The sequence below is a fragment of the Cynocephalus volans genome, chromosome 14, assembly GCF_027409185.1.
Source record: "Cynocephalus volans isolate mCynVol1 chromosome 14, mCynVol1.pri, whole genome shotgun sequence".
In the NCBI taxonomy this organism is placed as follows: Eukaryota; Metazoa; Chordata; class Mammalia; order Dermoptera; family Cynocephalidae; genus Cynocephalus; species Cynocephalus volans.
In genome coordinates, this window is record NC_084473.1 from 18,055,004 (window position 1) to 18,069,459 (window position 14,456).

The window sequence follows — 14,456 nt, forward strand, 5'->3', positions numbered from 1 at the left end:
GTTCAGGTGCCATTTTACCACACCCATCCTCATACTGGATCTGGTAAAGAAGGAAACATTAGGTATCCCAGAGGTTTCCAATTCTAGTAGGCACCGACCAAAACCCAAAATTAAGACAAGCTGAATTCAGTTGAATTGAATATAATATACAGATACAACCTAATATAGATCTTGCTTTCATTGAATGTTTATCATTTTCTTTTTTAAAACTATTATGATGATTATAAAAGGAAATATATGATCAGTTATAAAACATTTCAAAATTTAGGAAAAAAGAATATAAAAATCACTCCTTCTTCTGCCACCTGAATAGGACACCATTAATATTTTGGTGTAATCCTTATTATTGTTCTATGCATGTATTTTAAAAACAGAATAGAATCAAAGAGATCATGTTGGATTTTAATCTATTTTTAACTAATATAATATAAATAATAGACATGTGATAGAAATTTTTACCACAATAGCAAATATCAACTTTAGTGACTATTTAAATTTATCATATGAATATATCAAATCTCCTATGGTTAGCTATGTAACTTATTTCAAGTTTTTCTCTATCGCAATTAATGTTGCAGTGATAAGAACCATCCTAATAGATATTTCTTAGTACAAAACTATGATAGTATCCTAAAGATAATTTTTAAAATAGAATTTCTAGATTAAAATGTGAGCACATTTCTAAGACTTGATGAATATTTACAAATTGCCCTCCAAGAATGCTGCCTTGCAAGACTGTTCAAGGTTGCCTTTTTCCTGGACCTTTCCTAACATGCACAGCATCATTGCGAAAGCAATCTCTCCAAATTTGATGGGCAAATATGATACTGCTTGACTTTAATTTGCATTTTTTATCATTTGTGAATTTATCCGTCTGTTTTCTTATATTTATTTTTAAATATATATTTTTTTGTGTGTATTCAGGTTATTTTTCATCCATTTACATATTGCTCTTTTCTTCTATTTAAATTTCAAGATAACCACAGAGAAGACCTGTCTTCTAGTTGTAAGCACTCGATGACCTACATAATATAAGTATTGGGGCACACCATATCTTCTGGCCTTTCTTCTACTGGGAGTTTGGCTCTCCACCCCCTAAACTACCCTCTGGCTTACTGCTGGGCTTGAGAATGAGGTGCACAAAATGCTGAACTTATTCTGGGGAGTGGCACAGAGTACCCATGCAGAGTGTGTCAGGAGATGAGACCTTGACGTGAACATGTGCCAAATTGTAAAAGCCTTGAATGCCAAGGATTGTAGGCTCTTTTCTGTCAGTAATAGGGAGCCATCGAGGAGTTTTTGTGTGGGAGAAAAACAGGAAAAATAGATGTGTTTTACAGAGTATCCAGAAGGTGGAGCCATTGGAACATGTCTTCTGCCTGAGAGTTTTAGGAATTTGAGGTTTGTAGGTGAAGTCCATGAGTAAAAACACATCTATTCAGAAGCATTCATTGTGGAGTAGACTGGCATGGGTCCTCCTCAAGGCTGAAAGAACTCTCGCACAGCAGCTCTGATCTGTTTTTATATTATTAATTTCCCCCCAGAGCCTGTTTTTCTTCATGTATATCTCTAGTGCCTCCTTAAAGACCTGGCACTTAGATGGAAAGTTGGGTCAAGGGCTCACACCAGTGTTGAACTCTTTACGGCTCAGAGTAAGGCACAGGTTTGTTGAGTTCCATTTCAGTGCCTTCATATACATTAGGCTATTTCTTCTGATATCAAATGCAGCCTCTAGCAAATTATTATTGACCTATTTAATGAAGGCTAGAGTAGTAACTCTCAACTCTGCAAAGTGTGAAAATATAAAGGCAGGTGAAGAGCTGTGTAGTAAACAACACACAGAATTATGATTGGTTTCTTTATTATTGCTAGTGGAATAGTGATAAGTCCAAATGATCATATAATCACTTTCTTCCCTTAAATTTTTCACACCAATTAAATGATAATGACAATATTAATGGGCATCGTGTTACATGAGAAAATTCAATAATTTCTCTATTATTCTAAAAGGTGTCTTACATTTTTTATTCTCTTTTATCATTCGGCTCGATTTGTTGGAAACTTCTCCATTTACATAAAAATATTCAGGACAAAATATGAGTTCAAATGTTTTTCACTAAAACCCTCGATGGACCCACTCTGAAAGACAGCGAGGCACATGTTTGTAGTTGGGAATCTGGCAGCAAGGAGCCAGAGTGCTGATGGTCAAGATGTTCTGGTTCAGAAGTTAGAAAATAAATAATTCCTGAGAGGAAGGATTCTTCAGCTCTGGGCAGCTGATACGGCAATAAAATAAATAGGCAGTAAAACACACTTCCTGTTTTGAGAGTTCACATTTCATATTGGCAAAGTGCATCTCTTAAATTCAATCTCATGCTTCCATAAATAAACCTGGCACCTTTTTAAACACTTTTCCATCTGCTTCAGAATGAGGAGTGCATTATTGAATACACCTCAGGGAGTCCCAGAAATGGGAAAAGACTACTTGTGAGGAACACACCATTGCAGTTGGCCTTGGCCCAGAGAAGCCATCACGAAACCGCTTGGGTTCAAACCATTGTAACAAGACCCTCATGGTGTTTTCCCACCCCCTTTTCTTCTACTTGAGGCTGTCATGGCTGGTGCCTTGCGCCAGGAGGAGCCAGCAACAATCTTAGGTAGAGTCCGGGTTAAGCATGTTTGCAGAACTCTTTGCTCTGTACCTAGGTAGTTCTCAACCAGCTCCTGAGACTGCTCCGGTACATTAATCCAGTTTCCCAGGATGGATATAAAAGTCTATTATCCACCTGTATATAGTAGAGCCCAAAGGAAGAGGTCTGGTGTATGGACTATAGAAGAATTTATGGAGTTTCCAGGGCTTTCAGTAACCAACTTTGCGCTAATCTGGTTGATGGTAGAAAGACTGGATTTGGTGCAATGAAGAAACGATTCAAGTCCTAGTGTTCCTATTAACTGTGTGATCTTAGGTAAGGAGATAATTATATCCTAAGAGGATAGTAAGATAAAGTGAAATAAAACTTATAAACTCAATTGGCACAGTGCCTGGCAACAAATAAGCAATCCACAAGTAGTAGCAACTTTTATTATTCATATTCCCAGGTAATCTTTGTGAGCCAAGAACTGGGACAGACTTTGCCTGGATCAGGAAGCCAGGAGGGAGAGTTATCATTCAATATCTACACTTACCATCGGAGGCCATTATTAAATATTAAATACTTTCCTAAATGTTTTTTACATCATCTTTGCTGTAAACTTCCCTAGTAAGTTTTAATACTTCTGTCTTACAGATAAACAAAAGATTAGAAATACTATGAAATGTTATCAAACCTAAAATGCCATTGGTTGTGTTAAAAGAAAAAAACTTTAGGCAAATTAAATTTAGCAGAGTTTATTTGATCAAAGAATGATTCGTGAACCATGCAGCCCTCAGAACCAAAAGTTCAGAGACCTCTGCCCATCATTGTGTGAGCTGCAAGCTTTGATAGGCTGGACACAGAAGCAAAGTAGAGAAATCACCTGACTGGCTACAGCTAGGCATTTCCCTTATTTAGGCAAGGGGTGATGACTTGGCTGCCTGTGACTGGCTCAAATTCAGCTGGTTGTTATATTTGTAAATTAGGTTTTGGTTTGTTTATGTACTAAGTTAGGTTGTACTTTGCTGCGTAGGTTCTCAAGGTTGATCTTACAGTTGGAAGGCATGTGTTATGGACTGAATGTGTACCCCCGAAATTGACATGTTGAGACCCTAATTCCGATCTGATAGTATTTGGATGTAGGATTTCAGGGAGATAATTAAGTCATAAGGGTGGAGCCCTCATGAAGGAGATTAGTGCCCTTATAAGAAAAGGCTAGAGAGAGCCAGCTAGTGCTCTTTCCACCATGGGAGAATACAAGGAGAAGTCAGCTGTCTGCAACACAGGAGCAGGCCCTCACCAGAACCCAACCCTGCTGGCACCCTGATCTCAGACTTCCAACCTTTAGAAACATAAATAATAAAATTCTGTTGTTATAGTAGCTTGAACTGACTATTACAGTCTCATTATCTTATGCACTGGCACCCAAAGGAAATAAAATGCTGCCAATTATAACTGTAAGTTGCCACCAGTTGTAAGGCATGTTCAAATTTCAAAGATTTTATTTTAAAATATAGACAGAAGAATGTGCCCTTAAAATTAATGAAATGTAGTAAGGAATTTGTTTGATCTCATACAGAGTTAGTTGCAGGAACAGAATTTTAATGAGGGGACTTTGGCTGTATGTCAAAGAACAATAGTTCTACTGTAACCTGTCTTGAACACCCAAAGTCCATCTCCAGAGAACTTCTGACTTCCTCTAGCAGCCTTGCTTTGGTGTTCTGGGGCAGCTGACTGCTTCCAGCTCTGAACACCTTAAACATGGAAAGCCAGTTCAAGCCTAGCAAGGAAGCTCCCATACCCAGCATTAGCCCTTGCACCTAGTGGCTGGTTGTTTCAGAGGCAAGTTGAAGGTAGAAGCTGCTGAGTGCTTAGTACTGACTGGAGTCCACGGGGAATGGCATGTGTTCAACAAATGGTATCATCATCACGTTATTCGTATTATCAGCTTAGATGCCTGCAATTAAACTAGATGGTGATTGGAGTTGGTTTTCAGCATGAAAGGATTCCCTTTTCATGAGGCAGACATAGGTCTGTCTTTCTCTTTTCTTGAATATCTGGAGCTTTAAGAACTCTGAAACTCAACTTGACTCTTAGTATCCTATTTCAGTTACAGGTTTTCCTCCTTGACTTTTGTTCCTCTATGAAATAAGTTGCTTCAACCCCCTCTTTGCTTCTGATAAAATGGCCCAAAGAAAGTTAAAACTTGGGTTGCAGGTGCCAAAATAGAATGTCTAAAAATAAAGAAATTAAGTTTCATTACTGCAAAATGCTGCGATTATACAGAAACAGAATAAGTTACATGCTTGCATTTCATCTAACTTGTACAGATTTTACTGAATTCAAAAAGTGAGTATGAAATTATACTGCCTCTCAGAGGAAATAAAACTACATTAAGTCTAACTTCCCATTCCACCACTGGCCAGCACCGTGATATTGGTAAGTTGGTTCTCCTTGCTGAGCCTCAGTTTCTCCATCTATAATGAAGAAAGTTGAATTGGATCCTCTTTCTAGTCCTTTTTAGCCTTGACATGATGATTCTCAGACATTTCTCGCCTTACTGGTTTGGGCATCATTGCGATTGATTATATCTTGTTTCTCCTCATAAACCAAAATGCCCAGGGAATCCCAATATTTTTACACTTTTCACAGTGTCACTGAAATCTTTAAAAAGCCCCAACTCTTTTTTTCCCAACAATGTGCCCCGACGTTTGCTTCAGGAAACTTGGTGACTGTGCTTTCCGCAGATGATCATGGAGTGATTTTCCGTCTATGCTTAACATAGCCTTGAAAAGCATCCTGACCCAGCAAGATGAGGACAAAACCCCAGCTGAACTCCCTGCCGTGTGACTCTCCAGAACTAGCTGGGCCTCTGGGGGCAGCAGGGCATGCTACCAGTGACTTGCTGCAAAGCTGGACGCTGTGCCCCATTTTCACCTCTTCTCTGGGAACCTCTTCATCTTGCACATAATTCTACCTCAGTGTGTGCAGTTGTTTGCTTACACAGTGGTTTCCCCAGATAGGCTGTCAGCTGCTTACTGGTCCAGAAGGCACCTGATGTTTCCATTTCCATAGAATCTGACACAGTGCCTGGCGTTGTGGTGCAGGAATTCAGTGAGTACCTAAACATGAGATTTCCTTCATGGGCAAGGGTAGGAGGAGGTGTCATGAGGCCACTGCTTGGGAGAGAACAAAGGGGACCTCAGAAACAATTTCTAGCCTATTATTTACTTTTCTTCTGCCGACTGTTGGGTCCTGGGTGTGTGTGTGTGTGAGTGTGTGTGTGTGTGTGTGTGTGTGTGTGTGTGTGTCAGGTTGACCATGAGCTTTACTTAGTGCTCCTGCCTCCAGGATTCTATGAGTCCATGTATTGTACTGCTCTAAAATTCATTATCCTATGTGGTATTTATGCTGCTATTCAGAATTTGCCTTTTATTTTATGAAGAATTGATATCACACTGCCTGGGAAGAAATTATCACTCTCTCTAAGAAGTTGTAGCCCTGTTATTCTCCTTTATCTCCCTTCAATTGGCTTCTGTAATGATGCTCCAATTATTCCAGTATCTCTCTCGAACCTCTGAGCTTGCCTTTACTTAGTTTTTCCCTTAGATTTTCTCTGAAGATAAGGAATCGCTTCACTTTTTCATTATCTTCTTGAGAAGATATTTCTTGATTAAGTTGGGTATTTCAATATTTGAGTCGCCTTGGCAATTTCACTATCTATCTGTGTTGCAAGTCCTTTTGATTTATTAGCAGGCTTCATCAGGCACATTTTCTCTCACTCCCTACCTCAGTAGATTAAGTGGAACACATCTGCAAGTCTTGTTGGGAGAGGCCAAATCATTCCCACTTACTTGCTGCTCTTCAGAGCTGTGGAGATAAAGCTCTGGTCCCACGCCAGCCACATTCAGCATGGTTGGTCAACCTATTTTAGCCTTTCTCAGACGTTCTCCCTGCCAGATGTGAGAGGTGGGAAGAGTAGAAAAAGTGATCCTTCCGGGGAGCATTCTTTTCCTAGGACCAGAGTTGGGACGACTTTGGGGTCAAAGGCATACCTCAGGCCATCGTATGCAAAACAAGGATTAGGGCAGCATCTGTCCCATCCTTGGAAAAGTTCTCATCCCCAGCCTGCAGCATACAAAGAGCATCAGCCCTTTTGATCCAAGAACTGCATCAAATCATGTTGACCCTTTGAGGAAGATATGTAACCTGGGCCGAGTGGAGCCAGATGACTTGTTTTATTACCACAGCATAAAGCAATATTAAATGATTTCATGAGCTGTAGCCAGAACATCTGTTATTAAACATTAGAAATCTGATTTATTCAATTCTAGCAAACTGGCACTCAGCCCTCTCTAAAGTAATGCCTCGCCTTCGGGGCAAGGAGGTGTCACTTGCCAGTGTTCTTTTGGAGCATACCATCATTTCCACACGTCACATGACTGCTCTTCTGCTGAGAGAATCCCTACTGGGGACAAGGACTTCCCCTGGGCAGAGGGCTGGCTGGGATAATTAACATGTTCTGCTGTTTCTAGGGGCAGCCCAGCAGAACAGAGCCACATCCCCCTGGAAAAGCAGCAAGTGGTCACCTGTGGGGAGCTGGACCTAGTGGAAGAAAAGTTTATATGTAGACCTCTGAAGGCTATAAAATGATCCACAGAGTTGAAAGGCAGGTGGGTCCTATGTCAATGACCAATTCCCCAAAGCTGGCCTAGTTTTTCTTTCAGCTCCTAATTCTGCAGCCTTATGTGGCACGTTGTCCTATTCGATATGCAATTCATCCCCAGACTTGGGAAAAATCCCCATTCTCAAATCCTTTCATCATCATAGAAGATGGGGCATTTTTCTGAGAAATGTGGGCCACTGATCCTCAGATCATCAATGTTTTGTAGAAATTAGTAATGAATGGAAATCATGGCATTCTACTGGTCAGATTTCAGGCTTTATTTACCTAGTGAGTGCAGGTGGGTGGGCTCTGGAGCAGGCAAAAAGGATAATAGGGCAAAATCTTTTAGAAAATGGGAACTTCCCAACATAATCAAGTTACCCACTCATTTTATTTCTTCATTCTATCATTCTTTTATTTGCATTTTTATTCACTAATTACTTTATTTTTCAAATATTTACCTGTGCTAGTCACTGTTCTAAGCATTGGAAGATGGGTGATAAAAATATAAAGAAGAGGCAATCCACTAACTTGAGATGTTGACAGCCTGATAAGAAAAGTAAGACACTGGCACCAACTATAGAGAAGAAATTTATGAGTCATGAGATAGTCATAGATAAAGGTTTGTGGAAAGTTAAAAAAGAAAAGAAATAAAATGTCCACTGGAAGTTTCCAGGAAGGGCTTAATGAGGGATATGGGAATTGGGCTGGGCCTTATGGAAGGATAGGATGTTGGAAGAAAGAAAGGAGAGACAGTGGTGATTGTAAAGGAAATAATGGTTGGATACAAGGCATAGCTACAGGCCAGCAGGAGACGTGTTAGTGTTGTCAGATCTTTGGCCTCCCAGAAACTCATAGTACACGTAGAGGAATAATGTGAGACAAAGGTGGATACACACTGAGGCCACATCTTGAAGGTCTCAAGTGCCAGGCAAAGGTACATTCAGTTGGCTGGAGGATTCTGAGCAGACAACAGAACTGTAATTTAGGAAGATTAATCTGACCCCATGAGCAGGACAAACTGACAGGGAGGACACCTGAAAAAAAAATGCAGGGGAGAGATGACAAAAACCTGAATTGGAGCAATTGGTATGAAGAAGAGAAGGTAACAGAGAGAAGATTTAAAACTAAGGGGATTTCAGAAGTCATGTGTGGTTACAAGAGGAATATGGGTTTTGAACTCAGACAGGCTCTAGGATGAATGTCATGTTTTCCTCACTGTCAGTGCTACCTGGAGTAAGTCACAACATCTCCAGGCCTCCCTCTCTTCCTCCTCGGCAACCTATGCGTACACGTGTTATTAAAAGCATGGTGGGAGAGAGGGTTCATCTAATCCCTCCCAGGTTGCAGCAAGGGTCAGAGGAGATAATATATGTGGAAACACTTCATAAAGTCAAAAAAAATCTTCACAAGTTCATGTGGTTAAGCAACTACCTGGATGTGTGGCACAAACAGAAGGGCAGGATATCAGGCGAACCTCAGGTTTTTGAGCCAGGATGACTCTGAAGGTGGAAAATCACAGCACTAAAAAGTGAAAGGGAAGAGGGAAGGAAAAGAGGGTCACCACTCACCCAGTGCCTCCAAATAAACTCCAGATGGATCAAAGATTTAAATGCAGCCTTGAAACAACAGAAGCACCGAAGGTATTTTATAATGTAGCAGCTGAGTAGTTCCTTCTAAGATTTCCAGGAAAGCTAGACACCAAAAAGAGAAATATTGGTAGATGTAGCTGCGTTAGAAGTTGGAACTTCTATATAACAAACAATAATAAATAAGACTGGAAGAAAAATGGAAAACAGGGAAACACATCTGTCAATCATATGACTGACATAGAATTGGTTTCTGGCTCCATTAAGAGATTTATGGGACAATTAAAAATACAAAAGGATAACCAAATAGAAAAATAGGCAAAGAATGTGAATGTTATTTATAAAAGAAGAATTACAAATGGTCAATATACAAAAGAATCTACTAACTCTTAATCAAAGAAATTCAAACAAAATAAGGTTGTTTTTGTTTTTGTTTTTTATACCTCCTAGATTCGTTACTCAATTAAAAAGATTAAAAATACTATTTTTATGAAGGCTTGGAAAATGATTACTCAAATGTACTGTTGGAGTGAGATGAAGTATAAAATATGACAGTTTTCCTGGTGTTCAATTTGGTAATACATATCAGTATGTAGAAGTGATGTACTCTTTTGATCCATCAAATCCACTTTGGGGAATTTGTCCTAGGAAGATAAATACACAAATGTGAAAATATAAAAGAGTAAATATGTTTATTGCATTATTGCTTAAATTAGTAAAAAAGAAATAATCAAATATACACTAGTATAGGTAACTAAATTATAATATACCTAAATTCTTTTTTAGCTACTTAAATTAGTGACATAGACCTTTATTTATTCAAATGTAATGCTGTTACAAGCATAACATTGAGAAAAGAAGTGCGGTATTATTCCACTTATTTAAAATATAGGTGTGTGTGTGTGTGTGTGTACACCCAGACACCTATATTTCTATACAAAGAGATTCTAGAAGGATGTTTACCCAAGTGTTACCAATGTTTTTCTCTGGATCATAAGATTTCCGGTGCATTTTCTGTAATGTTTCAATTTTGAAATAAACTTTTAAGAATAGTTTTGCCAAAGTGATCACATTTTCAAATAAAATATATGAAACAAATTAAGAGCAGGAACAAAGAGGGAGAAAGGAAGAAAAGGAAGGGGGTGAGAGGGAGGGATAGAGGGAGAGAAGTGTGTTAAAATGTACCCATAGGATTTTAACTTATGAGAGTAACTGAGTGATGACAGAAAGGTCAATGCCATTGAAAGAAAAGTTTATTACTTACAGTTTTCAAGAGAAAAACACCATGCATGGCCACATGGGGAAGTGCCAGGTTTGGGGCAGGAGCAGTGGCAGGAGCAGGAACAGGAGCAGGAGGAAAGCAAGACCCAGAGCTTTTGTGGTGTTTTCTACGGAAAGACAAGCATGACGGGGCACAGCTCAGGACTGGCTGATGTGAATAACTGGACTATAGAAGCAGTCTCTGGCTGTCTGGTACTTGGCCCTGGGTTGATTTAGGGCAGGGGAAATATTGGCTTGGTATATAAGAATTAGATAAAGGAGCCTGTACGGTTGGGGGTATGGATTCTGGATTGGTTGTTTCGTATGAAAGATGTGTTCCCAGGCAAGCTGTTTATTATCTCTAGGAATTAGCTAGCCCTGGGAGGGGCAGTTTTTCCCTGTTTCCTTAGGCCCCCCAGGATGTCAAAAAATTATAAAACATTTTTAAGTGTAATGAATACAGGAGAGAATTAAAGGAAGGAGAAAGCGAATAGTTGTTGGGGTAAGGCCCCTGAGAAAGTGTAAGCGGCGCGATTCTGAGGCTAAGGGAGGGTACTGGCCATGGTCTGGGCAGTGCTTCCTCTAAAGTTGAAGAGAAGAAGGTGTGAGAAGGTAGAAGACGTTTTCTGTTGTGTTCATAGAAAGGCAAAAAGACCTCACCCTAAGATGTCCTCAGTCTTAGCAAAAAAGAAATCTAAATTATTCCTGGAAATACACCTGGACAGAGTTTGGTAAAGGAGTTTTTTTTTTTTTTTAATGGAGGCAGTTTTAAACAGCTATTAGAGGAAATTCAGCATGTAATTTTGTAGGTGTGATAAAAGAATAATCATTACGGCCTGGCTGAGGTTATATTCAGACACAGAGAAAGAAAGAAATTTGACTCAAGGTTAAGTTTGGATATTTGCTAATGGACACAGACCCTTAGACTTTTGCAGCCCTATTCTTAAACTTCAAGTCCTTGAAGAAATAAGTTTCTACACCAGTAATTGCCAAGATGATACAAGAACTGGTGTTGGCTGCCATATAGGCCACTGTCCGCCATGATTGTTGGCTCTTGACTGGCGTGAGAAGCATTCCGAGTGCTTCTGCCTCTCCACTTCATAGTTGGCTGAAAGAGCCACCCCTCTACTTTCCAACCCCTCCCCCAACATACTCACATTAGAAAATGGTTAATAACAACCCCCTGTCATGGAATGAGAAAGGGACAAAAAAATTGTCTTATCACTTTTCCCAATATTTGACATCCTGAATATTTTCACAGTTCTGTCTGTTTAAATCCTTCTTTTTAATGAAATTAGGAGCAATCCGTGGAACCAGCCCCCACAAGAGACTCTCCCAGACAAGAAATTAATTTGTTAATGAATGAAGTATTCCATTCTTTATATCAATAGAGCTTTACCATGTGCAGTGCACGACTGAAGATGGTCTAATTATCTTCATTCACTTTCTTCATGCTTGGTTTAGTGACTGCTGTCTCCAAATGCTTGAGTGAGGGCAGATGAAGGAGAGAAACACGAAACAGCCCCAGATGTCAACTGATTCCACGTGACAAAGGCTGGCTGTGTGAGGCGATAAATGTATTCTGCTGACATTGAGCTGAGCGGTGCCAATATATTCAAAAAATAACAAGCCAACGTGGCCATTTCTTTGCGCCTTGTCTTCTTTCCCTCCAACTGAGCTGCATTCTTTACTCCTGATTTGGAGGCTATTTACAGTATATCCCAGGGAGCTAGCCTGTGGCGTTGGCTCTACTTTCCCTTGGAAATAATAGAATTTGTCTCCTGGGGGAGTCAGAATGATTGTTTGTTAGTTTAAAAATAAATCATACATTTGATCATGATTGTGCAAGACTCTCTCCTCTTCCATGAAGTCTCCATCTCAGGGCTGATGGAAAGGAAGATGTCCACAGGAAGACTGAAGGCAGGACCATGGTCTGTGGGCACACTGTCTCTTATCTGGAGATAAGAAAGCCAAGAAAAGAAGCAATAACACTGCAGGGACTGCCTGCAGTGTAAACGATGCTTTTTTTTTTTACCAAGAAATGAAGTCAAATGGAAAAATAATTACCCATCAGTGGGAGGGGATTACTACCCAAGCCAACTTTTCCCATAGCATTCTCTAGAGGATTACATGAACTAGGAAGGGCAGAAGAAGCAATCACAAGTTGTACAATACTTATAGACACCCAAAACAGAGATTTTGAAAGTTCTAGCCCAGTTCAATAATTGTCTTATTGTGTGTCACATCGTCTGGGCCCCAGCCTGGACGTTCACTATGATCATATGAAAAACATTCCTTATTTGAATCACAAAAATATTACTGTTTCTTCTCCAACTACACATTCCCTCTGGACCATCTCATTTATTTGCATAGCCCAACATCACATGTAGGATGATGAAACTTAATTTGTAAAGTATAGGTTCAACCTCCTTTCTGAGCTCTACTGATTTCTGTGAAGCCATACCCAATTTTCTTGGAGATATACCTTAAGTACAATGGGTCTCAAACCAAAATCATTGTGTTCTCCCAAAGCCAGTAATTCTTTCCTGATAATCTTGGTCGATGGTCACCATAACCACAATCTTTCAAACTCAAAAAATGTCCACACTACTATAGAGTTATCATCCTAAAGCCTTGATCATAACAGGCCTCTCTGAAAAAGAATAAAATACACATCTCAGCCTGGAACGATCAGCTTGCTGAAGTCACCGAGCTGTGCAGACTGTTTTTATTATCTCATTTGCACTCTATGAGGCATCCAGTGCCTTTGACCACTGCCTCCTTCTTGGAACTCCTTCCTTGATTCCTGTAATCTGCTATTCCTTTATCTATTCTCTGTAAGTTTCTTTCTTTGGCTTTTTCTTCTTATTCCCTTTAGTGATATTATTTCCTAATGAAGATATTATCTAATCTTTCTTGTCATTCTACATGAGCGTGCCTAAGAATCATCCTGGGAGCTTCCTATTCAGCAGATCTGACGTTGGTATTTTTACCAAGCTCTCCAGATAATTCCAATTTAAATTATCTGTGTAAAACCATTTTATATGCCATTTGTGAGATAAACGACTGTAAAGTCATACTATCTTCAGAAACAATATGCGTACTGTAATATGTCTGTCACCTATATTTCTCCTAGCAAGACCAAGTGATAGAGACTGGCTAGATGTTCACCAAACCTACTTCCTCTTTGTCCAAGATATTCAGCTCCCTTGCAAATCCCTACGGCCACGTGACTGCATTCCAGCCAGTGAGTGGAAGAAACATGCTCATAGGAACTTTCCATTTGTGCTTCTCCAGGCTCTTTTCTTCTTCCAGCTAGATGAATGGAGTCAATATCCATGGAAAACCTGGGAGTTGTGTGTTGAAAATGGCAGAGACTCTGCCATATTGAATCGTTACACTACTGCATAGAGAAGAACTTATCTGATGACCTGTTTACTCCCCCCGCAGGACTGTTGCATGGCCAAGAAACAAACATATTGTTTTAAACCATTAAAATTGGGAATTATTACAGCATCTGACCTTTCATGAACTAATACAGTGATATGAAAGGCCGTAGGAAATCTGCCATCCTCACAGTGCATCTCAAGACCATCAGACTCTTCTTTGACCTCCCGTGCCTCCTGGTTTCCTCATCACTATCAAATTGCTCAGCTCATGGGTTCTTAACTTTTCTTGTGCCACAGACACTTTTGGCAGCTTAGTGAATCCTACACATACTTTAGAGAAGAAAACATTTTTGAATGCTTAATATAAACTATATATGGTTAAAAGAGAAACAAATCTGATCGAAAGTTACCATAATTTTAAAAGATAAAATTCATGATATTGTTATTTACATGTTATATACAAAGGTGACACATTTAAAATGTAAGCAAGTTAAGATTTTGTTTTTAAAAAACAAATCAATATGAAGCCTGGCTAGTGTTCCTTGCCTCAAATAAGAATATTGAGCTAAGGAATGGTCTTTGTCAAGCAACACACAAGTCATGTTGGGCATTTAGTCAATCAATGTTTATTTATTTATTTTTGATAGCTGCAATCATAGAAATCCCAATTCACACAAAAACATATTGAGATATTTGGAATGAAAGCTTCCATAGATGGTATTATAAGGCCAGGATGGGCTTCTCTCAAGGAATTCCAGATTTCTCTGAGGATTTTTGAGTTAGACGACTCCAATGTAGTAAGATTTCAGTTGTAATATCAATGAGCTCATATTTGCCTAGATCAACATCTTTGATACAGAAAATGCTCAGTTACACATATGGAAATGACTCATTCTATTCCACATGTTAATCAACAAAG